The sequence below is a fragment of the Paramormyrops kingsleyae genome, chromosome 5 (genome assembly GCF_048594095.1).
Source record: "Paramormyrops kingsleyae isolate MSU_618 chromosome 5, PKINGS_0.4, whole genome shotgun sequence".
Lineage (NCBI taxonomy): Eukaryota > Metazoa > Chordata > Actinopteri > Osteoglossiformes > Mormyridae > Paramormyrops > Paramormyrops kingsleyae.
The window spans coordinates 17,105,321-17,131,975 of NC_132801.1; the positions used below are offsets into that span (position 1 = coordinate 17,105,321).

At 38.1% G+C, this 26,655-nt stretch overlaps 2 long non-coding RNA genes across 5 annotated transcripts; both read left to right on the forward strand.

Moving 5' to 3' along the window:
- The first annotated feature begins 1,795 nt into the window (after positions 1-1,795).
- Positions 1,796-11,178, forward strand: LOC140590872 (uncharacterized). 2 transcript variants are annotated; one of them, XR_011991748.1, is made up of 3 exons: positions 1,796-1,842; positions 2,002-2,130; positions 11,041-11,178. It is a non-coding gene; the product is annotated as an uncharacterized lncRNA (long non-coding RNA). The 2 variants fall into 2 exon arrangements; XR_011991749.1 differs by having other exon boundaries at positions 1,821-1,857.
- A 48-nt stretch (positions 11,179-11,226) lies between these two features.
- LOC140590873 (uncharacterized) lies at positions 11,227-24,176 on the forward strand. 3 transcript variants are annotated; one of them, XR_011991752.1, is made up of 4 exons: positions 11,227-11,363; positions 11,815-11,901; positions 22,685-22,823; positions 23,643-24,176. It is a non-coding gene; the product is annotated as an uncharacterized lncRNA (long non-coding RNA). The 3 variants fall into 3 exon arrangements; XR_011991751.1 differs by having other exon boundaries at positions 22,685-24,176; XR_011991750.1 differs by lacking the exon at positions 22,685-22,823 and having other exon boundaries at positions 23,643-24,175.
- The last annotated feature ends 2,479 nt before the right edge of the window (positions 24,177-26,655 follow it).

Here is a 26,655-nt window from a genome sequence, read left to right on the forward strand (position 1 = left end):
ATAGCTTCTGAACTTTCATCACACTTATTACTGCTATAAGGTCAAGAAAGTATTTACAATGTAACGCAATGTGTATTTTTTTCTATCCAGCCAGTGTTCAAAGCATTGTCATCAATGGTTTTGGTAGTTGGCAAAAAATAAATATTTCATTATCTGGCATATTTTCGGCCTATTACCATGTTTTTATTGGCAAGTTTCCCATTTAACCTTTAAGGATGCAGCAATATATTTTAATCATAATAGTCTGGAAATTCACCTGGTTACTGAACTCTGTGTTTTCCATTTGTGTTACTGAGGTCTGTGTTATAATGAGAAGCTGTGTGTTTTGTTTACCTAACCCATGATTCCTTAGTTGTATATTTTGAGGCCTGTGTCCATGAGTGAAATGGAAAAAAAGGAAAGGCGATCAAGGAACATGTCAAACCCCAAACAAAAGCTGAGGAAACATTGCTGAATTCAAACAAGCCACAAATGTGGAGAAGAAGTGGATCAGATTGTTTATTTCATTATGGTTCTCCACATGTATGACCATCTCCTTTTAAGTCAATGAATAAATATTCAACAAATTCTGTGCACCAAAATCTGCATCTCCACAGTACTTATACAAACTTTAAAAGGAAGGATGTACGCAGAACCTCAAGGCGAGGAGGTTCTAGTAAATTGTAGATTTTCCCAAATGCGGTCATGTGATGTTCCTTCAGCTAAGCAGACCTGAAGAAACTGAAAGAATCTTATTTATTTGTGTTTCAGAATACCTTGTATCCTCCGGTAAATGCTTTGCATACTGTGTTAATTAAAGTTGTGAAGTACTTTCAGGACAAGGAAATACACATTCGTTAAATACAAAATACACAGTGCAGCCAGTATTGTAAAATGATTTTTTTATATATGTGTGCTTTGCCACAAGTTAAATGGATGCAGCCTCTCCTTTTGACATCTATACGCTATATTATAGCTGTAATGTCCTTTATGCACGTTTGTATGGGTTTGTCATCATCAATTCATCCATTCAAAATAAATCTCATCTATTTCTTATGAACGTCATTTAAGATGACGTTTCTGCTTTTCAGTCTTATTTTGCAAAAAGACAAGCTTTACTCTCTTGAAATCCACTTTAACAATATTGCATGTTTTGTGGTAACATATGACAAACAACAGGGACTTTTCTCTTCATTAATCAATATATTGCTCAACCTGCTACAATAAACTACAATAACTGGACTCAGCTTTAAATGTGTATAAATGCATATTGCATGATGCTATTCTTGCTAATTTCTTAAGGTTTAAAAAATCTGCTGCTCTGTCAGTTACTTTTAGTTGATTTGTACATTTCATAATTATAATTATACAGTCATAAAGAGAATTGATTTACACGGGCAATTGTACTATTCATTGTACACAGTGTGTGCCCAGTGGATGCATACTCTGTGTAATTTATTTTTATTCTCTGCTTTTATTTCACTTTTTATGTTTCTTAGCTAGGTTTATAAATTTGATAGCAATTTATTTTAAAAAGAAATTTCTGCTGTGCATTTCCTTTTTTATTTCACCATATTTCACATTTTTCTTCCCAGTGTAATACTATAAAAATTATGTCATTGTTGAGTAAAATACTCAGTGTTCTTTTTCTGCAACTCAATAAAATGAATAGTTGTGTAAATTTAGTTATGTAAAACTAAATGTTTCTTTGTAAATTCCTCTGTAGGAAACTAAAGCATGTGTGTGCATGTGCTTGTGCGTTGCATGCTAATGTATTTATTAAACACAGACTATAAATTTTACTACATACTTGTGTAGAAGCGTGTAAAGACGAGAGCTGAAACAGATGCGGCCTCGAGCAAGGTTGCGTTCATACCTGTATGCGAGAATTATCTGTGTATAGTTCAGTTTCATTATGAACCTTTAGTAAGAAGTGGATTCCCAGTCAATATGCTTATGTTGTATTTTAAAACAGTATTCGTTTGACTTTTGAAGATGTTGTTCACTTTTTCTCTTGTTTAGTTAAGGGTTGGTAAAACCGCAGCTCTGTGAAGTGGAATTCAATGCAAGAGATGTATGCATCTGAAACGTTGAAGGCTTGTGACATTTCATCTAATTCTCCAACCTGAACTCCAGGACAAAACAAATAAAGTAAGTAATGAGTAGTGATTGAGGGAAAGTGGATCATTTTATTACCTTGTGTTCAAAATTATATTTCCTTCGGACAACTCAGTAACTGTTATAGGCCTTTAAGTAAAGCAAACATAAATTCATTCTTTAAAGTATTTTTGGTCTACGATAGTTTTTAGCTAAAATGACTTGAATTTATCCATAAACTTTACAGATTTACGCTGTCTAAACCCTTTGTATGCTATTTTTCTCGATAAAGAATAATTCATTTTTTTAGTGGTTTATTTTTTTGTAAAGCATACAGATGTGACCCACGCATATATACTGTAGGCATGTGTAATATTGTTGAAACTGTAACCCAAATAGTTTTTCATTGAAATCCTTAATTCATATTATTTCTCTGCTGGCATCGTACTACACATGACTCTGGCAGAATTTGAACTTGGTTGAGGGGTAAATTGATAAATGAAGATGTGATCGACATTGAGTCTCATTGTACAACGTGAATTCTAAAAAAAAATCATAATAAATAAACAAAACTGCATGGTGTCAGAGGGTGACGCTGATTACTGCCATTATAAAGGGAGATGATGAACAGTATTATAGTGCATACAACAGATACAGAACATCATACACTTAGCAATAGCTAAATACCATAATGTCCTATAAATAATATAATTTCAATGCACTGCTCAGATGAAAAGAAAGAATTACGTTCATTCATGTCTACAGGTTAAGTCTCACACACAAATTTATCATGTTTAAATATAATTGCAACTCACAGGATTGAAGTTCTGAAAGCTGGTTTTGATGGAGGGTCTGTGTGCGCAGTTGTAGCCTCCTGAGGCTCCGGCCACAGACAACAGTTGTGGAAATCTCCCAGAAACTCAAGGGAGAGTGATTACCCCCGAGCTTACATTTCCGGCTTTAATTAAAAGCCAAAATGTCAAATTGAATTTTCAATTTTCAAGTTCTAAATACCTGTATTTCTGTAGCACAAAAAATAGAATAACAAACATTTTCAGAAACTATATGACATTTAGGAATATGGTAGTTCTAATCAAGCGAATTGGGTTTTTTTTATTCTTCTCATTGTTTACTTGTTTAATTAAGGTTTTTGAGTTTGTAAGTACAATTTTTTCATTTAGTTATTTCAATATCAATATCATCAAAGTGCTGTATTTTCACTTTTTTAATGCATAACAGTAGCATAACATTACTGAATTCACTAAAAAGAATAGCTAGCTAACAAACACACTCTTTAGATCATTTTTTAATTATTTAAAAGTGTAATCATTACATGAAGGGGGAAACGGTGAGAAGAGGTCTTTTAGCCAATAGTAAGCATTTCATGGGAAATAAGTCCTTTACCAGGCTGTTTCCTGTGAGCCCAAAACACAAATAAAACAAGGCCATATAATTCAGGAATATCTGCTTTGTATGCTAAAATAAAGGTCTACACTGGGACTGTGATCTAGGTTACCGATTTGAAATTGTACTTTCCAGAATTTTACAGTTGTATGTTACTGATATGTGTGTTGTTGAGTGTCTGCTGCAAGTGTATTTAATTTGGAATTCCCTTGTTTCAAGATTAATAATAATTTACACTTTTATTAATCCCCATGGGGAAATTCTTTTTACATCTCCCTCAATTTGCTCTTTGTAGAGCAAGCTGTCTGCAAAGGGCAGCCACCTGTAGCAGCGCCCGGGGAGCTGGGGGTTGAGGGTCTTGCTCAAGGACCTGCAGACATGCTGAGGCTGGGCTTGAACCGGCAACCTTGTGATTATAGGCACACGGCTTAGCCCACTGAGCCACACGCTGCCCCTGAGCTACAAAATTCATTGTAATAAAGTTTTTGCGCAAATTTTGGAATTTTGAAAGCTACAGCCTGCCACAGCCTCAGATTGTTAAAAATATAAAAAATAATTAGATTTAAAGCATCCCATTTATGGTAATCCTTTCAGCTTGAATATTGTACAAAAAGAGACCCTGGTTTTTGTCTTTGGGAACAGTAAATGGTAATGTGTAATAGATGTTTAATATACTTATAACTGATTAGAATTCTGACATCTCAGGGACTAATCAGGACCAGACCTATCATATTAACAATCTGGCAGCATTACCAATGAATGTTTTGATCTACAAATGATCCACTTCACCTTAGTGATGTCAATCATTTAAAAAACTGCCATTTAAATAACTGTCAAGGACTGTGGGTTAAAAGGATTTCTGATCTATGATGTGCAAGTGCTTAATCGGAAAAGACTGAAGTTTTCGTCGGGAAATACCAGAGATTATTTTAAAAGCAGATGGCAAGCAGTCAAAATCCTGAAAGAGATAAAACCAGAGGATAGTGATAGTTCTTTTATCCAGTGTGGTGACAAGAGAGACATTGATACTGAATAAAAACATTGTAGAACGCATGCAATTCTACATAAAATATGACTTTATACATTGCAGACTAGACTAAGTGTTCTTATGCCCCAGATTTATGGAAAAGAATAAGTTCTTCATTTTATGCAGAAGGGTCAGACTTCAGTCTTCCAATCCAAGGTTTCAACATACTTTAAATTATACTCCACCATGATAACATCACAATAATAGCTACAGTATACAACTTTCTGCCATATCTTTCAGGAATAGTTAGTTCCTGCCACCTGAAGAAGAGCATGCAGACAGCACAAACTTCCCCTGCAGGTTATCAGATTCTCAACCTCTAATCATATATTAACCCATTCCATTTGGTGAGGCAGAGACGACAGATATTATATATAGACATATGTTTACGTCAGGGGGATTGAATAAGTGTTTTTTACATCATAATTATTTAGGCCACAAATTATGTTAGTTTATAAATATTTTGCCATGCTATAAAATTATTGAAATTTGTTTTGTTTGCTTGTTTTCTCTGTCTCTCATGGTTTCCCTGTGACTGCTCTCCTCTCTACCTACAGCCAAAAGGTCTGTGGCTAGGTGTAGTGGTATCTCCAGTTTGCCTGTTGTGTGTGTGCATGTATGCGTCCTGTGATGGCCTGCCATGCGGTTCCGGGTATACCCTTACCTTGTGCCCTATGCTGAGATCGGCCCTTGACCCCATACTGGATTAATGTGGATGAATTTGAAGGCCACACAAAGTTTGGAGGCCAGTAGCTATTGACTTTGCAGACACTTGGGGACTTCTGCATACCGTGCGCCTCAGCATGCGTTGTCTGTGATTTTACGTAGCCTACCACTTTGTGGCTGACTTGCTGTTGTTCCCAATTGCTTCCATTTTGTCATAATACCATTAACAGCTGACCGTGGAATATTTAGTATCGAGGAAATTTCACGACTGAACTTATTGCACAGGTGGCATCCTATCACGGTACCACACTTGAATTCACTGAGCTCCTGAGAGCGACCCCTTCTTTCACAAATGTTTATTGAAGCAGTCTGCATGTCTAGGTGCTTGATTTTATACATCTGTGGCTATGGAAGTGGTTGGATTTGGAGGGGTGTCCCAATACTTTTGGCAATACAGTGTATATTCATGCACCAGCACCATATATTTCAAAGCTCGTTTTTTGGTGTGACTTTAATACTTTTCCATTTCATGCTATATATAACAGTAGTATTTAAAACGGAATCAGTGTACTGTGCAGAAATGTTTAAGATCATCTATATTGGTATATTTTGTTTACTTCTTATGACAGAAATCAATGGTTTGCTGCAGAAAATGTCTTCCATACTATTGCTGCATTATACTCATACCTGTATGGATGAAATCTCCAAGCTGCATTTGTACAGGTTAACAGAAAGGCCTGTAGGGGAAGCTTAAGGCCAGATTTGTTTCTCTAGGCCCTTTTGTTTATACTGCCCATGGAGGCTTCAGTTTTTAGCATAAGACGACCGTTTTCTTACAAAAGAACCTTTTGAATAATACATTTCATGACTAGCAATACAGCAGAAAGTGCTCCTTTTGGTTTCACAATCCGTGGATATTACTTGGATCTTTTCTTCCCCCTTTTTTCTTTGTAATGAATTTTCTTTGGCCAGAAAACAGAAACAATAAAACAACCGCTCCTAGCCAGTGAAGGATGGTTTCATTTAATGTTTTGTAATAAAAAAGAAAAAAAAAATTAAAAAACCAAGCATTTGGTATCATGCAATTTTTATCAGCATTGACTTTAAATCATACCACATGCTGATTATGAAATGCCAGGCCTCCTTTTTCTTTAGTATGGTCTGGTGGGAATTGTGCTGCCCTTTCACAGAAGAGGGATGTTTACAGTGCAGATTGCCTTCTTCACCACTCCTATATACAACACTAATGACAGCCTTGTCTGACACTTCCTTTCATACAGCATGAGACTTTCAGTTTTATCGAGCGCACAAACATCATTTAGTAAATGAAGTATAGTTGCATTTTTCGTAATGCGAAATGATTCCGAGCGCAACAACAGGACCCGAGCAGCTGGGCTTTAAGGCGCCGTTCGAATGGTGGTGTGCAGTGTGACGGCATGATTTTTTTTTGTTTTTTATCTGCATGACACAGATGGAAAACAGAACACGGAGCGTTTCACTGCATCTGTCTTTTGCGTGACAGTGTGCGCTGAGAGGGAGGATGTTTGTGAAGGCGGCGCTAGCTCTGCTTTCTTTCTTTTTTTTCAAATAGCCAAATGATATCACTGTGAAAATAAACAAGCTCAGGGAAACCTCCCCCGTCCACCTCAGTCAGGCGTGGAGTGACTTTAGCCAGAGACTGAGTGTTTTTCAAAAGGAGGGGGACAAGGTACAGACTCACCCCACAATCCTGATCTCAGATCCCAGGAGGCCCAGACAAAGGTCTTGCAGGCTTTACGCATATCCTTCAGTTCTCTTGTCCTGCTTGTCTGTAGCTTACTTCCAGCCTATAGATTATGGCACTTCCTGGCACCAGGTCTGTGGTGGGAAAGATCAGCTGCTGAGATATAAACGAGCGAGACCCCACCTTCTGCCACACCACAGAAAAATCTGATATATTCATTAATAACCTTATATGGGTGCTGAGTGAGAACACAACAATGGAATATTGACAATGAAATGCTCCATTGGAAGGAAATGGCTTTTCCTTTTCATTGAGTTATTGAGTTCCTTTCTTTCTCTGTGCCACTGATTTGAAAAGGTTCCACATTAGAAGACCTTGGATAATTACGACTGTGGTAAGGGAAGGAGTGAATTCAAGAACAGGGTGGAAGCCACACTGCTAGACAGTTTGTCAGATAAAAAAAAAACAAACAAGAAAAATAGCTCGATATTCATGTATCTCTCTGACTGATAAATTAAATCAGAAGAACGCTCGCATGTCAGCTTTCAATCTGTTTCATCTGTATCATAGTGTTGGCCTTTGGTTCAGTCGAGAGCACAGATGCAGAGTATTAAACCAAACCACTAAAAGCAATAGCGGCATAATTCTATTAAGCTAAGCTACACTTAGCTACACAGCAGGGCTGCATTCGAAAGCCCTTTGTGGCTTGATGTTTTTGAAAGAAAACAAAGTACCGGAGCAGAGTACCAAAATATCAAACATTAAACCACTACACATTTTATATCTTTTTGATTTTCTCCATTTTATATCCAAACTCTTATGGTATAAACAAGCAAGCCATTAGGCAAACCAGGAACATGAATGTACAATAGATTCAGGGATATATTACCTTGTATGTTATGACTGGCAGATACGGACATTAAGGACCTTAGTAGAGTTAGCAGGACATTTGAGATGCTTTTGCATATTTGCATGGTCAGTTGTCTAAAATGCCTTTAGAACCTGCTTTTAGAATGAGTTTGTTTTCATTATGTACCAGGATGGACTGTATTATACATTTATTAAGCTGTATTAACTGTATAATCAAAGTTCAAAGCAGAACAAAGAATAAACAAATAAAAAAGGAATTTGCATTGATAAACATTTTGGTGTAAAGCGTTAGAAGACTTGGCTCCGTTATTCAATAGAAGTTCATTTTATTCAAGCACACGGCACTTTGTAAGCCCTCGTGACAGATTTCACCACAGCCTTTTCTTTTCACTGAGTGAAACATCTGGTTCCAGCCAAAGGTCGGAAGTAACATTTGAAACGGCAATGTGTGGAGAGGCTGAGACACATCCGTATGACCTATGAGGCAGGAATATTTTGAACTTATTAAGGGGGCAAATATTAAGGCCAGAGCTAACAATGAGGTAGCAATTACTCCACTGCAGGCCCAGTGATTACAGAAAATGTTGATGAATGCCTTTTTTTGTAATCAAAAATTAGGAAACAAGCCATCAGAGCTGCAGGCACCCTGTAGAATATGATTACTGACAATCAGATTGGCATCTGCAGGCCCAGCCATCATCCCCAAAGCATTCTCTCCACAACAGAAAGAAGCATTTTGCCTTTTGCTGTGGCTGCCATTGCTTTCTCCTCAGCATCTCCATTTGTTAGAATACGTATAAGCTCCAAAACTGTGTACCAATCAGATAAAAATAAATATATTAAAATACAAACATTCCAAATATATAATTTTTTACTAAGACAAGAAACTAATCATTAAAAAATTTATTTTTAATATGTATACTCAGTTGACCTTTAATTGACCTAGTTTAAAAGAATTTTTATTTAATTTGTAATTTATTTTAACATTATATGTTCTATTTCAATTAAAGTTTAGAGTATGCCACTCCTACTGTTTATCTTTAAAAAAATAAAATGCAGCAAGATTAAGGATTACTAAACTATGACAGTATTGGATGCTTTTTAAGTTGATGTTTATATCAATTCAAGCTTAATATGTAATTGGATCCAAACAGACAGTTTGCATTTCTGTTTAATAACTGGTCTGTTCTCATAGGGCGACTGGGTATTGAGCAGAAAGTGCAGCATGTTACAGATGTATTTTTATACATTTCATCCACCAGGTGGCACTCTGCAGTGCTATGACATTCTCAGTGGGCCTTTTCTCTTGCAGTGATTGCCCCCTACTGCTAACTCAGATTCAGTAAAAGAAGGACAATCGGCCCTGGGACATGCTTTCCATATTCTGCAAGAATATGCAGTAACACCTCTCATACCACGATCCTTTGTATAACATAAATTACCCTGAATATTTGAATTTTTCTTAGATCCATCAGTAATAGGCCTGGGATGTTATATGTGTTAGGCTCAACTACCCAACTATCAGAATTTTCCTAATATTACCCAGGGTTCCTGTATTATTTTACTAATGATTGATTTAGCCAGGTGATCATCCCCAAGTTACAATGAGATTATATCACATATGAAATAGTGCTGCCAAATACCAGATCTCTCCTGGTGACAAACCTCAACACCAGTGAAAATCTAACTTGCTACAAACAATGATGATGTTCCACTTGATGAAAAGCAACAGTCTCCTGGTGTACTGGCCTTCATACGAACGAAACAGCAATGAAACATTCGTACGCATATTTATACTAAGATTTTGGGATTTATAAAGGAACAACGTAAATAAAACATACCCTGAAACAACTTTTATCGGACTTTTACTTTTCGTAAGAACATTTCCCCTGCCACGAGAATGTACGGACATTTTTTAATATAAAATGAGCCCCCTATATCCAGCGGGGATTTGTCTTCAGACAGCAGTGGACAGTGATGCTGTTTCTATGACTACCAAGGAATCATCCATTGTCTGTTATTGTACCTGATAGACTGAATAGAGATATGTAGAGTATGTTTATGTAATATAAAAAGATAGAAAACAACAACAACAACAACAATAATAATAATAATAACAATAATAATAACAATAATAATAATAACAATAATAATAATAATAATAATAATAATAATAATAATAATAATAATAATAATGGTTGGCACTGTCTTATTCCGGATTATTCCCCACCTTGTGCCTGTATCCTTCAGGATCGGCACCGGACTCCTCCGACCCTGCTCTGTTCAAACGGATACAGAAAATGGACTGATAGATGGATATTAATTTAAAATAATAATAAAGGTCCCCAGTGACCCCTGCCCTGGAAAAGCAGGCATAGAAATGGATGGACGGATGGATACTAATAACCTCTGGATAAAAATGTTAGTTTGGATAAATGCTATCAAAAGAATATTTAGTAGTACATTATTTCATTACCTTTAAGGAGTGTGGACTTGTTGAAGGTGATGAAATAATGATTTTATTCATTGTATTTATACACCTGTATATCCAGAGTATTTTGTTCTACATTTGACTGACGAACGGAAATATAAAATAGCGTGACCAAATATAGTGACCTGTGACTGCCCAAGTCAAGGGCGTAACCCCCCCCCCCGGAAGAAACACCCATGGACCAGGTGTTAATGTGACATAAACAGCTCATCAGAAAGATTCATTCTTGACTTGGTGTTGCATAGAGTATGTCTTGGAACTGAGATTATTTTAGTTGGGTGACTCAACGCTACATGATAAAGCATTTTCACGCAAAATTTATATAAGGTTTAAAAATGGGTTCACCAAAGTTTAGCTTTATTGCATCAAATAAAACATTAATTTATTTGTCATATTTATGTTATCATGCCGATCATTCGTGAAACAGCTCTGCTTCATGACACAAATTAGTAGCTTAAGTTATTAAACTCAGCTGCTTCAGTCATTGGCCACTGGAACTCAAGGTTGTAGTTCAGTTGTGAGGATTAAAGTATTCTTACCACAATCTGATTTGCAATGAGAGCCCTTCTGTTACTTTGTGGCTCACTGATTCCTCATCCACGGAAGACGAAGAGTGCCTTCTCTTCGCCGTCTGGGACAGCTCAAGATATGAAGCCTCAAAATGGGTTTTGTGGAATTTTACCTTGAAATTGACCCTGTGACTTTGAATCTCATCATCTTAATTACAAGCTATGTCATCTTGCTTTTGGTCTTCCTGATATCGTGCATGATGTATGACTGCAGGGGCAAGGATCCGACTAAGGAGTACGCACCAGAGCCCACCAGCAGCAACCCCACGCCATCACCCATCCGGCTGCCTGAAGGGCAGGGCTCCCCAGCCTCTGTCCAGTGGGACCCAATCAGCAGAGTCACCTATGGAAGCCCCAGCTTCGATCGGTGGGAGAAGAAGAGCACAGCAGTGTAAAGTGTATGCTTCTGTCACTCCATGACAGGAGTGTTGGGTGTGTCATGTCATTTTCCCCTCAAATTTTGACCAAAATTATCATTCTCCTGGACAACATTTGGACAATTTTGCCATTTGATCAGCATAAGAACAGGCTGAATGGGTAAGCAATGGCGATTTGTATACAAATATGCCTATAAGAAACTATGTGAAAAATCTAAAAAAGAAAACAGTTAATCTCCTTCTTATTTAATCTTCTTTTAAGCCATTACAATAGATTACCACATGGGCTTTTGAGGAATGTACTTCATTTTAGATTTAGCCTAAATGTCATTTACTGTAAATAATAAAGGCAATAAATATTTTCATTTGTTAAAAAGTAATATCAAATGTATATTGAATAAAAATATTTATTTTTACTATAAAGTAAAATATAGCTGCTGTAAATTACAAAAATTATGCAACAACACAGTTCTTAAGTTGACAGACAGGTAGTAAAAAGTGGATGGTAATATGGTTGATTTGTACCTAGTAATCATAACCACAATAAGCCATTATTGATTTTCTAGTTGTTTCCTACAATTGAAATATTTTATTTTTCTATCCATTCATAGATCCAAGCATCGTCAATTATTAGGGGCATACTGAAAAAGAAGGGATTTCATCTGAAATCCTGGATGAGTACCTTTCAATAAAACCAGGTAATAGCCCACCTTTTCCTTATGGAAAACAATATTGATTTGAGGCATATAACTTTAAATTGAATTTTACTGTAATTAAAAACGATCGTCCATCCTTATTTACATAGAAACATTTATGATCTAAAGGGCATTCTGTATATCTTTGTGTATTCCAATAACAATTGGGGAAGAAATCCAATACGCAGGTAGTGGTACAGTAGTGCCAAATTATTCAAAATTATTCAATTAAAATTTAAAATTAAAATTAAATTATTCAAGTAAAAGAATGAGACAAACTCATGCAAGAGTTCTGTCCCGAATGTGGGCCTATCCCACAATTTCCTTCCTCCTCTAACGACAGTAGCTGCAGGCCAAGTAAACTCATTTTTGTTGCTAAATAGTAATGGAGAAGTGGAATCAAATAATATTGCATGTTAGGCTGTGGAATGCGAGCCAGTTGTTGCAAGTTTGACCAGTGTCACCTTATTTCAGAGGTGCAGCTGAGCAATACCATTGCTGCAAACCTAGCCACTGGCAAGGCAGTTTGGAATATGTTTTTATATAACAGCTGAAAACACATAAATCATATAAGACAGATATGGTGCAAGCAGTTTGATGGAATATAAATATGAACAAATTTGTAGATGTTAGTGAAATATCCAAAGTTAACATTCTCCCATTGAATTGAAGTTTGATTTAACACTTTATCAGACATAGATTTGCAGATCTGCATGGCCTTCAGGCTGCTTCTCAGGACCTAGCAGCTTGGAGTGCATCCAGTCCCTCAGTCTCTTCAATGGGAACCACAGAACTAATAGACCAGGTGCTATAGCTGTGATGCTCTAACTGCACCCCACTGCATGATTCACAGGATGCTTATTGACAGTGATGACTGATTGCAGCTCATGAAAAAAGTTTACAAATCATTTTGATTTATCATTAGGGTGCAGCAGAACTGGACAATGAATAAGTAATGGAAGCTTGATATACACTGACATTTGCTCACTTTAAGATTCTTGAGCGGCATTCTCATTCACTTTGCTTTATTCAATCATATTTACACCTAGAGGTTATTGACTGAAGTGACTTTGATGTATTGTTATTGTAAACATGCTGGCATGATTACTGCATAGGCTATTATCACTCTCCTTTTTGCCTCTTATTTATAACACCAAAGCTGTGTAACTTAAAGAGCAAAATTAAGCTTACTGTTCTCTTTCATTTCATATGAATTACTTTATGAAAGGCTTCATTAAAAGGCCTCAGACCAAAAGGCACTGGGAACAATGTGCTGGCCCTTGTTATGTCAATAAGCTTGTGCTGGCTCTTACTGTATATCAACCAGACATTTAACCTTTTTTTTCATGTCACACATGTAAGACAATACTGGGGCAATCCAAGACGCACTATATCAATAATTATGGGTTTATTTAACAAATACTGTACATGCATGAGATGAGTATGAATGGTCAAACGTAGTTGCAATATATAAAAAATAAATAGTCAGTTTAATACTTTACTATGAGGGTTTACTGCAAACATCTAACTCAATACAAATGGAATCAGAAGTTTCCAAAGTCATTGTATAAGGGACAGTACAATGCAGTACCATGCTCATAAAATGTTATTATTCTGCCACTTCTAGGAAATGTGGGGGTCGGATTATCAAAGTAGGTGATAGAGATGCACTTCCAATGTCACATGTGCATGCTTGAAATTGCTACTGAGGTACAATAGTCAAGTCCTTTTACATTTTATTGAATTAAATAATACATAGCAATACTTTCTTTTCTATGTCTTATGCTAATGCTTTTATCCAAAGGGGAGCTTTTTCCCAATGAAACAGCTACAGTACATATTTCCCTGGTACAATTCTGGTAACGTATTGTGCTATAGACTGCTACAGTAGTGATGGTTATGGTCAGTTATCAGATCCAGATGTCTCTGCTATCTGTTGCCCCAAGGAACAACAATTTAAAATAATTATAAATACTTTGTTTAAATCTGTTCATGGAGATGTGTGCTACACCTCCATAGGGAGATTTTGTGATGTGTAATTGATTACACATCAGTGTCAACATGTTAGATTTTTATCAAATTAATGCACCCACTTTGATAAACTAAAAATCAAAATTATTGAACACGTTGCTCTTCATCGGCTAAAACAATAAAGTAAGCAGAGTAGATAAAATGCCCACATTCCTCTGCATTTCTTTATCATTGCCAAATATTTCTGTTGTCATTATGATGAAATTCTGTGTACGGTGTGACTATGGCAACAGGTTGGTGGCATTCACCACCCGGCCTGCCAAGTCTTGTGACGCTGGTGGTAGCCTTTTGGAAGTATTCCACAGTTCCACAGCTGACCGCCTGCCTGCAAGTTGTTCATACTGCTGCATGGAAACTATTTCTGAGACTCCAGTGCACCATCCCCCAATTCCCACCCCTCCTCCCCCAATCCATCCGGTAAAGTGTGACCATGCACTAGGTGGGCTTTCCTAGGCATTTGCCACTCAGCTCTTTAGTAAATAGGCCAGGAGTCCCTGCCATGTAACACAGCAGCACAAAGCCACCGTGCAGATCTCATCCATATTGTTGTATCAGCTGTTGTTATTGCCACTGCGACTCTCATTAAATCCTGTTCTGAATTCCCAGCCCGGTCCCATATTTCAGCTGTTGTATGCAGTCTGTTTTTTTTTTTTTTTTTTTAAATTAAAGGCGATGGTATGCTAAAAATGTAGCTATGTTTCTTGCCAGATTTTTCACCAATAACAAGCCACCCTACTCTTGCGATTTTGCGAAAATGCATTTTTACTAAGAGCTAAAAACACTCAGTGGATTCCAAAGAAACATCTATGTTATTACACTACGTAACTACTTTTTAGTTACTTTAAAAATTTTAAATGAAGGGTAAATGGTATGGTTATCTCTAAAAGATTCCGGTGCTGTATATTGCTTACCGTCATCAAAAGAGATATGGGTATTACTTGTGAAACTGTAGGGTAAGTTGTGTCCTGTCTGTTCTTTCCTACAGAGCATTATTTTGGTATTATTTAAAGCTGGGGTGGAATGAGTGTCCTGGGGTTCAGGGAAAGTCAGGTGACGAGGACATTCTTTTGTTTTCATTCCTTCCCACCAGCTTCGTAATCCCCTGTCCTCCCCTGAACACGAATAAAGCCCCTGTTCCCCCTTACCTTACCCATGTCACCTGGATCTGCTTGCTTTTCAGCCTTGAGCAAGTCTTTCATTTAAGCTAGAGCACTGGCTCATGGAATTCTCCCAGTCTGTGTTTCTAGGTCTCAGTTGCAGTAACTACTCGAAGCAGTGATCTGGAAACAAACCCCCCAGTGGATATGTGAATACCGCACAAGCTTCATGAAAATGTCTTTAACTAGGGACTTGTTCCAACTCATTATGGTTTCTAGTGAGGAGCCATTAATCTTCCCTTACAATGCATGATTTCTGGACCTTGCTAGGGCCAACAGTCTGATGACCACAGTGAAATCAGTCTTTTCTTTATTTGTCAAAAAAATAATTCTGCAGCTTAAAGTCATTTTATTATGAGCAGTTCTGTGTGACTTCAATGTACTAATTTTTGTACTAATTTCATGTTCCTGCAAAAATATGGTCACCAACAGCAACCTACTAAAGAATCCTTGATGTATTGTAAGGTGTGTTTCAGGTTTACTAGAACCTCATCCTTGAGTAAAATTGAGCGATGTTCAAGGTCAGAACTGCTCAAGTCAAAAGCTCCCTTCATGCAATAGGTTTCTGAAGAAGTAGACACACTTCCAGGTGTGAACAACATTCAGGGTGAGTCTGTTTTAGCATCACAGCTATATGAAACAGCTTGGTAAGCTAAAAAGCTGTGTGGCTAAAGTCAGTTGATTCTGTAAACCTGATACCAAAACAAAATGCCACGTTTAATGTTGCATTAGGACAATAAACTCACATTTCAAATGGCAATATTGAGGCCAATCATCAGCCACATCAGCAGCTACACTTTCAGAAAAAAAAAGTATAAATTTGTAACTTTGCTTGTTACTGGCTCTCGACCCCCAAGGTTGTTAGGGTTTGTTTAAGGTACAGAAACAGACTCAGGGGAATATCAACAACATTAATGTACCCCCAATGGTACAATAAGGTTCCTCATAGTTCATTTCTGGATCTTAAAAGGTACAATTACCTGCAGCTATAGGGTACAATTAGCAGACCCTTTAAGCTACAGCGTGACAAGCAAAGGTAGAAATTGGTGCACTCTTTTTTCTGACAGTGTAGTTGCACACATTGACACTGCTCCCCCAAATAAGTGAGGGTTTAAATCAGGTCCGTGCTTAGGAGCGGGCTAATGGGCTGAAGTCCAGGATGTTTTCTCTATAGCCCTGAACCTTTTGAATGGTGGGGCTATGGCACAGGGTAACATTACTATTAGGGCTGGGCAATACAACGATAAGCGCACTCCCAGCGGAAACTTTGGTGTTGGTGAAAAAAGCACATCCTTAACGTCAATCAGCTACAACATCTTTTTAAAGAGTAAATATTGCGGATTAACCATGTGAAAAGATGTCAGTGGTGTGGTGGTACTTTGGCAATTTAATGAAGCCTACAACATGCACTAGACTGTATTGACAGTGATGTCAATGACATCACTGTCATTAACAGGGTTCTGGGCTAAGCCCCGGATCTTCCCTTACCCTCAAACCGTCTATGGTTTCAGTCAGCCTAGGTATCTCAACAGGCAATTGGGAAAACACCCTTCTGCAACTTCCATGTTGTTTCATATGAGATGCTAACATACATTCATTAATCTTATTAAATTTTAAGGTTTATTAATAATGCAACAGGGTTCACAGTTTTTTGATCACAGGAGAGTATACTAATAAAAATAGGTCAGGGGGGTGTGGTTGGCAGATTGGGAACAGGCATATAAATAAAACTGAAAATATGATAACTCATACTGCAAAAGGAGTTAACAAAAAACAAAATATCTAATTTAATAATAACGTTTTATTTATATAGAGCTTTTCATACACTCAAGGAGACAAAAGTCACATTTAACAAGACGGTACTAGTTGCATACAAGAACACGAATAATATTCACTGAAGAATTGTGTTTTTAACAGTAGCTTGAAATGAATTATAGATTTTTCCTCAGACAGCCTGAGAGGAAGAGCATTCCAAATTTTTGGGGCTATTACATTAAACACTCTGCCACCCATAGTTGATAACCTGCGCACTGAGTAAGTTAGAATCAGATGATTGTAGTGTAAGGAAGCAGAAGCTCAGACAGACAATGATGAGCTAAATCATTCAGGGCTTTAAAGGAGATGAGTATAATTTTATGCTTGATTCTTGAAGAAATTGGCCACCTTGCAGTTACCAAACCACACGGAGATGCAGCTGGTCAGAACGCTCTCTATGGTCGTGTCGTTGGCGAACTTGATGATGTGGTTAGAGCTGTGCAAGGCGGTGCAGTCGCGTGCCAGGAGAGTGAACAGCAGTGGGCTGAGAACACAGACCTGAGGAGCTCCTGTGCTCAGTCTGATGGAGCTGGAGATGTTGTCGCCAATTCGGACGGACTGAGGTCTCTGACAAGAAATCCAGTATCCAGTTGCAGAGGGAGGTGCTCAGTCCCAACTCGCTCAGTTTCTCAGTTTTTGGGGGATGATGGTATTGAATGCTGAACTGAAATCTATGAACAGCATTCTGACAAAACTGTCTTTCTTGTCCAAGTGGGTAAGGGAGAGGTGAAGTGCAGTGGAAATGGCATCCTCGGTCGACCTGTTTTGTCGATATGCAAACTGCAGCGGGTCCAGTGAGCGGGGGAGGTTGCTTTTCACTTGTGCCATGACGAGTCTCTCGAAGCACTTCATGATGATGAGGGTCAGGGCGATGGGACGGTAGTCGTTCAGGCAGGATACTGAGGATTTCTTTGGCACTGGGATGATGGTGGTGGACTTGAAGCACGCTGGGACGATCATCTGGCTCAGCGATGAGTTGAAAATGTCCGTGAAGACATCTGCCAGCTGATCAGCGCAGTCTCTTAGCACACGATCTGGGATGTTGTCTGTTCCAGCAGCTTTTCGTGGGTTGACCTCGATGAAAGTTCTCCTCACGTCGGCTGCAGGCAGAGAGATGTTCTGGTCAGTGGTGGGGGGCATGGCTTTCGTCGCTTGTGTGTTGTTGTGCACCAACCGTGCGCAGAACTCATTCAGCTCCTCAGGAAGTGTGGTGTCTCCATCACAGCTGCTTGGTGCAGGCTTGTACTGGGGGACAGCCTGAATGCCCTGTCATAACCTGCGAGAGTCTTTTGTGTTATGGAAGTGGCTGTGGATCTTTTGTGCATGTGCACACTTTGCTTGTCGGATGGTGCGAGAGAGGTTGGCTCTGGCTGTTCTGAGAGCAGCTTTATCCCCAGACCGGAAAGCAGCATCTCTCTCTCTCAGACGTGTATGTACCGCTGCGGTGAACCAGGGCTTCTCGTTGGCTCTCGTGGTGATGTTTTTGCAGACAGTTACATCCTCTATGCACTTACTGATGTATCAAGTCACAGATTCAGTGAACTCGTCCAGGTCCAAGAAGCCATTTTGGGTGGCTGCCTCTTTAAACATGTTCCAGCCTGTGCACTCGAAACAGTCCTGAAGCGCTGAGACAGCTCCACTCGGCCAGACTCTGACGGTTTTCTTGGCAGGTCTTGTGCATTTTAGCAGTGATGTGTACGCGGGCATCAGCATCACGGTGGCGTGGTCAGATGAGCCGATGTGTGGGTGCACAGCTGCTTTGTAGGCCCTGCGCACATTGGTGTAAACTTTATCCAGGCAGTTCTCCTGAACTCTCCTGAACACTGAGGAAAGAATGCAGACATGCATGTTATGGATATGGATAAATGCTGTCTGTACTATTGAGCTGATGTGTGGTTGAAAGGTAAGTAGCTGATCAAAGATGACATGTATATTACGGACTGATGTCTAGAGTTTTACCAGGAACCCGTAAACATCAATTTTTAGCCCAAGAAGGTACAAAAAGGACAGATTTAGTACCAATCAATAGGATTTCTGTTTTATCAGGGTTAAGTTGTAAAAAGTTACCCAGCATCCAATGTTTGATTTCATGAATGTATTCAGTTGGTAAGCCTGGTGATGGTGATGCAGTTCGATCAACAGTTGTGTGTCATCGGCATAGCAGTGGAAGCTGAGTCCATACAGATGGATGATTTCACCTATTGGGAGCTTGCAGATTGTGATGGAATCATGCAAGAGTTATCGCTTGTAACAGGATATGGCCAAAGAGTCAGAGTGAGGGTTCCAAAGGATTGATTATTTATCAAGGCTTGAAATAAATCAAGCAAACCATAAGTCCCATACAAAAAATAAAAACCCAAACAAACCATGTGCAAAATTATATCAATAATGGGAAAACAAATCCAGCAAAAATGCAAAAAATACCTAAAACCTGCTAGGTTTATAAAGCAGAGGACAATGGTCAGCAGTTTCTAAGGTCTTAAGGTCTGACCACACTCACATAGACTTGTAGATGTTGAAGAGAACTGGACCTATAACCAACCCTTGAGGGATACCTTGTATGAGTGAAGCAGTGGCAGATTTATGTTCCCTAATGAAGACGTAGTATTGACGATCACTGAGGTATGATTTGAACCAAGCAAGAGCAGCACCAGAGATACCAATACCTGAAAGTTGGCACAGTAAGATATTATAGATAACTATCAAATGCTGCACTTAAGTCAAGGAGAACTAGAATAGTGGTCATCATAAGTAAATCATTGGTTACCTTACGCAAAGCAGTTTCAGTGCTATATAGGGTTCTAAATTCAGATTGAAAAGGTTCAAGCAGGATATGCAAGTTAAAATAATCATTGAGTTGAGCAGCAACAACTTTTTCTAAGATCTTAGCCATAAATGGAAGATTTGAGATTGTAGCGGGTCTAAACCTGTTTTTTTTAAAACGGGGGTTACGGCAGCAATTTGTAAGTTCATTTGGACCAATACAAGTGCGGAAACTACAGTTGATAAACTGAGAAATGAGAGCAGAAGGTTTGTCAGTACAAGCCTTGATTAGTAGAATGATGATTTAGCTATTAGCTCAGCAATATAAGTTAGCATAATGGGGTTAAAATTACATAAAGAAATTGGAGATTTAGGAGTAGAATCAGTTGTCAGAGGTGTGGAATGGTTAGTAGAGAGACCTTGAAATAGTCATATACAGACCAGTCTTCTCCCAGAGCCTCTCAGAGTGGTGACCAGCTTGTTTCATGGTACAGTACGCAGTTCTGCTGTGAACCATGAGGAAGTCCAGGTAGTAGGAACAAGCAAGAATTGAATAAGTGCATGATGGTCCAAAGCGAAAAACTTATAAGTCTTTTAATGGCTTGTTTGAAATAACTATTACTAAACAAATACAACATACTTTCTTGCACACAAAGAAAATGCTAGAAATTTCTATGTGTTTAAGTCAATTTGTAAGATTAACAAGGTGATCCGTATATCCATCTGCAATCCGATGCTTTCTGACTTCACTTCAAAACTTCCAGCAAACTTGTGGTGGACATAAGATTGTTGTACTAAATGCAAAGTACTTTACTAAATAAGGTCTGCATAAAATTCTCCACTGAGCATTTTGAGTGAATAGCCTAACAGCTGTCTAGGTATTCTCTTCAGACAGAAACAACTTTATGCATCCCTCTGTTAAGACTCCATTTCTCAGAAAACAATTGAAATATTTTGCAATCCACAGACACAGTTACTGGGATAAATACCGACTCTTTGGCTTTAAAGGATGACTATTTTTTTGAAAGCAAGAGGATGAAGCAAATGTCAAAATATTCTTGCATGCTTTATGACAGCAGTGTATAGTTTGTACGCATCCTTTTAAAAATAGCATTGTTATATAGAATCTGTTACTAAAGTTCTTCACCAAGAATAATTATCATCTTAAATGTCTCTGTTAAGTTTAGTCAAAAAGTCACTTTTTGGATTGCACATTATTTTATGAATTATCCCAATGGTAGAAACCCAATTTATGAAGTATAATGAAAGGCTACTTCGGAACAAAGACTGGCTTTGAAGGAGCATGTTGACAGCACCTTCGGGGGCCCCCAAACAGTTCATGTATTTGCTCCCTCCCAGCTCCCAGGTTGGGACACACCTGACTAAAGGATTGCTGTACTCTGCTCCTATCTAGGACATTAGTGACGTTCAGCATGTTCCCCTCCTCCTCGAAGCGCTAAGCCTATTAGGTGGCTGTTTAGCCCTCCAACATCTTCTAAAAAGCTTGCGCCAATCTGCTACAGACTGACAAGCTGTTAAGAAGACAACAATGGTTGTGCACCTGCTAAAAGGTGCATGCATGCACAAAGTATTCATAACAACAAGCAATAATGACAATAGGAATGCCTTTGTATTTAAACAATAGCTGGTTGGTATTGGTTTTACTGGTTTGCATTTAATGCTATATTTATACAGGTAAATATATTCAGCAGCAAATTTAGCTGAGGCTTTTTCAGTTTTTAATTGGATTAATTGGAATGCTGCGACAGTCCTTTTACACATATAATTAGTGACAAAATGTAAGTAACAGTGTCTAGTAAAGACTGATATATTTAGCCTGAATTTAAAACAAAGGCTATCCATTTATACATATATAGATGTCATGATTCAGCATTTCAAATTTTACTGGAGATCAGAGATCAGAATTTGTCTGAAGTTCTGTTAAGCGTCTAGTGGTTTGGTTTACTTTGGGGGGAAAAAAGTCTTGAGCTTAAAAACTGTCAGTAAATTTAAATCTCAGTTCCAAAAACCTTTCTGTTTCTCTCCTGTAGTCTATTCCAAAAGGGTTTATGGTGCTTTGGCGCCCTCTTATGGAAATTTGTGTGTATCATCAAAATATGTGCATTGACATTATTATTAGGGACTAAGGGAAAACAGAACGCTATAAAATAAATAAATATATCTATGTCTCTTCATTTTGCATTATATACAGCTCTGGAAAAAATAAGAGATTACTCTATATTCTTTTAAATCCTGGGTTAATCCTGGTTCTGCTGGCAGAAGGCTACACTGCGAGTCAGGCTGCTTCCAGGCTCAAAGTTTCAATGGCAGCAGTACACAAGAACAAGGTGAAGCAGGACACACAGGCAATAACCAAAAACCAGCCAGGAAGAGGGCAGAAGCGATTTCCTAATGCCAGAGATGACCATCAATTTACCCGGCAGTGCCTCATAAATTGGAGGATGACCTCAAATGACCTTCAAAAAGAATGGGAAACATTAAGTGGTGTGAAGTGCACTGCTAGGACAATTCATAACAGCCTCCTAGAAGCAGGACCAAAGACACATATAGCAAGGAAGAAGCCCTTCATTAATGAGAAACATGGAAGAGCCAGGCTGCATGGAGTGTGCAAAAAATGTATATTTTAAACAGGCACAAATCCAAAAACTGAGAAATGAATGAAACTGGTAGTGTATGTCTGGTTGAGGTGTTCTCAGAAGAAAAAAACAAGAAGAGCTGCAAAACAAATTGTACAAAAATAATCTGCTACATTAAATATGCAGTTCTGTGATAATCCATGTAGAGCTCATTTTTTGGCATCTCTAGCAATAAAATTCCCAAACACAAAAAAAACGATATTTAGAATGCGATGCCATACCATGCTGATTTCTGGGTTAGCTCTTCAGTGCCTTCTTTTGCATGGAGCGAGGCAGCTCAATCTGTACCATGTTTGCTTCACGATTACAGCATTTGAATCCCAGCCCTGATCTTTCTTTGGGTGTTCTCCCATACAACTTAAGGAAACTAGCACATCTGTGCTTTCCATGACGCTCAGTTGTGTCTGTCTGGTGATGGACTGGCCTTCCATCCAAGGTGTAGCCCTTCTTTGTGCCCTATGCTGCCTGGGATACACTCCTACATCCCCATGACCCTTACAAGGTGAGTAACTGGAAGGTAGATGGATGGATGCCATACACTTGTTAATAATCCATAAGAGCCATTTACTGTTTGCCAAACATAAATCAGATGACAAAGCAGCCAGAACAACTTAGCCGATTAGTCCCTTCCACCTTGTTACAGTGATGCGCTAGAATGATGTCTATCTCAGAGCCCCATGGTGATACACATAGATGACAGCTCATGATCAACATTAGTTTATGTGAAATAATACCTGAACCACGAATAATTTTAAAATGCTAATGCCAATATCATGCAGAGCAGCATATTGGTGTTACTACAGTAATAATGACAAAAATTGTTGACTACATAGACGTTTACATATAGGTGTACAAGTAAATGAAGGACCCACTTGAGTAAATGAAGAGTAAGGAGTGAAATAAAATCAAGTGCTGACCAAACATATGAGGTTCAGGAAGGAAACTGATCAAAACTCATATGATTCAAACGACACGGTGGCTAAATTAATGTTGGCAAGGCAATCTTTATGGTTAAGGGCAAGTTCAGACAAAATCACACTTTATATGCCAACATGATGACTTTGCGTTGCTTGAAGATGCCACATAAAATAAAAAAGCAGATAAGAAAATCTGTCAACTGCAAATGATCAATCTATAGAGTTTTATGAAGTACCGATATGTTGTGGGTGAGGGGTGCAATGCAAACCAGGAGAGATACGGTGTGCACAATAACCCACAAACATGATTCTGCCATAAAATCCTGACTGCTTGGAAATAAATGTAATTTATAGTCATGCACAAGCTTTATTTTCTTCTTCTTCTTCTCTTCAATGTTTTTCAGAACACCAAAAAAGAACCGCCACGCCTAGGGCTGAGCGACTGTCTCTCTGCATCTGCTTCCACATTCGCCATGCCACATCTGGTTATGCATCCGAGCCCTGCATTTTCATACCGCTGTAAGAAGAGGCCATTCAAAACCCGGAGAGCAAACATAGCCCAGCATATGTACAGCCCCACACATCACTGCCCTTAAAGCCTGCTGTTTTGTTTAAACATTTTTAGAAACATGGAATTGCCATCCACATGATATAAAATGCTATTCATTTTAAATTCCTCAGAGATGTGATGCACATCAATCTTTATGGCTACTCCAATATACTATTTAAGGTTTTTAAACTATTTCCTGAGTCAATTAAGCATCTTTTTACTTTATTCATATAGTGTTACATATATTTTATATTTGTTTGTGTATTTTCTTTCTGTCAGTTTGCTCTCTGTTCCCATGACCATTTTGGATAATGTAAGTGCATGTATATTTGCAAAATGCACCTTAATAAATACGATCACCTAAAACAAACCAATTTTATGCTCTCTGTGAAGGAAAGGAGACATTCTGTGATGCAGTATTATTCAGAGCAAACGTTTGTACTAAAGTTTGCTTTTGCATTAGTGTGTGATATACTTGGGAATTCCACTTGTCATTTTAGAAATCATTCCTGTTAACTCAAGTGTGAGATTATTGATGAGTGTTCTGTTATGCAGCTAAACGTTTTACGTGCTTGAACACATAGACCTTGAGGATATTTACATTAACAAGGCTTCCATGATGACAGTTAAATATGAATTTTACGAGATTTTTTTTTTTGTACATACCAGTAATGTGTTTGTTGAGAGTTGCTTTACTGCAATTATGCATTGTGCTCAAATACTCATAAAAAGTTGTGACGCAATATTAATAAGTATGCGGTAAAAAGGAAAGAAAAAAAACTGTGATATTATGTATTATGTTTCCAGCAATTCAGCCTACATGTCGGATGGGTGGGACAGGTCAAAACACCTGGCTTCTTCTTTGGAAAATTCCCACAACTTTGGGACCTTGCAGCGAAAACAAATGTATTGTTCTTGGCAATATTTCTAATATTCAGTACCACATATTAAATTTCAGCTCCAATTTGCATATTAGCTTCTATATGTATAATTGCGAAGGTCCACTTAACTGCATGTATTGTTCCTAACCTATTATCCAATAGTTTTACAGTCCATCACAAGGCATATGTCATAACATGGAGGAAGGATGACCCAGATGCAGCCGTTGGGTTCACAGGAGGCATTTAACAGAAAGCTAAATAAACAAAAATAAAAGGACTATGAGGTGTTAAAACAGGAGACTTGGAGAAACAGTACAGTAAGACTAGGATTATTCCAACATGGGGCAAGGCTCAAGGCAACAGGGCAGAAAAAACATCAACTAACTACAGTGGAACTAAGTATCACTAGCCACAGCAGGAACTAACGCTAACAATGACTGGACTCGAGAACATCACACAGGAGGGTATTAATATACAGGGATTAATGAGGGCAAAGGGCAGGTGTGGACAATTAGAGACCAAAATGGAGGAAACAGGAAAGATAATGGGATGAAAACGGACCATGACAACACACATGCAAACAGCAGTTCACGTAAACCACGCCTCTATGTATCATGGAAAGAAATCTCCATACAGCTGCACCAGAGGTGCAAAAGCACAGGGCTGTTTATTTATTTGTTTATTAGAAAAATGTATATAAATGTTACAATTCACCAAAGAAATCCACTGTTTTTCCATTGTATAAAACCCAACAGTTTATGCATGTAATTAATAATACTATAAGTTTTTTTAATCCATAGAAGAGCTCTAGAATAGTTATTTGAGGTTACAGTCAGCGGCGTTGGAAGGAGTTTGTCACTGGAGGAGAGGGGATCGTGCTATAGGGACACATGCAGTGTCGCATCGTGAAAGGATGCAATGTAAGAAAGATTTTTAAATAATTTTAGAATAATAAAGATTTAAGATTGTGTAGAGGACAGTTTCACCTCTTAACATAACTAAAGAAAATAACTGATCCATATGATAAAATGAGCTTGTCTGATAAAGGAGAACAATCTTAATTGGGTATGTTTCATCCTCTCTCTCTGCATGCACACAGAATTGGCCTCAGTAATTCAAGATTCAATTCAAGGAACACGCTCATATTTTCTATGGGGGGGGGGGGGGGGGGCTGCTGATATTTCCAACAGCCCTGACTACAGAACATACTTCAACATTTCAAAACATCACAGACCTTTAGTCTGCGCCCCCTATTTGAAAATAGCATTAGTGATTGGACCTTCCCGAAATAAAACGTTTAAAACACCCAAACAACTTTATTTTGCTTGTCGTTAGCGTTATTTCGCGTCACCGTAAGCAGTGCACTGAATATGACTGATGTGAGAATAAAGCTCTACTTGACTTGTTTGCCTTCACGTGCTCTGGTTACTGCACTACCATGACCGACAATGCACCAAGATGGCGGCGTGAGACAATTGAGAAATACTATTGCAACCTTCCTATAGGTGAGAGAGAGAGTAGTGCCACCTATACAGTAAGAGGACTGATATGAGTGATATTTTTGGATTTTGCAAATCAGTATCAAAATGTCAAAACCAGGATTACGACTAATCATAAAATCCATATTTTTCCCACCCCTAATAATTCTGATTATGAAAAATGAATGAAAGTACATTTCTTACCATTTTTTCAGATATGTATTATAGTTAAGAAGATCCCATGATATAATATTACATTTCCCTATTTTTAGCAGTTCCTTTCTGTTGATTATGAGAGTTAAAATCTGGAAATGTGGGCCTTTGTTTGCAATGATAAGATTGTAAATTATACATCAGTTATTGAATGACTGCACTCTGCTTACTGTTCTAACAAATAACTTATTCCAAACCACCCCCTTTTCTTCGTTTTGAATTTCCTTTTCTTTTTTTTTGGAACAGTAAATTGGTCAGATAGGTGGATTTTTATCTCTTCCCCTCATGATTTTCC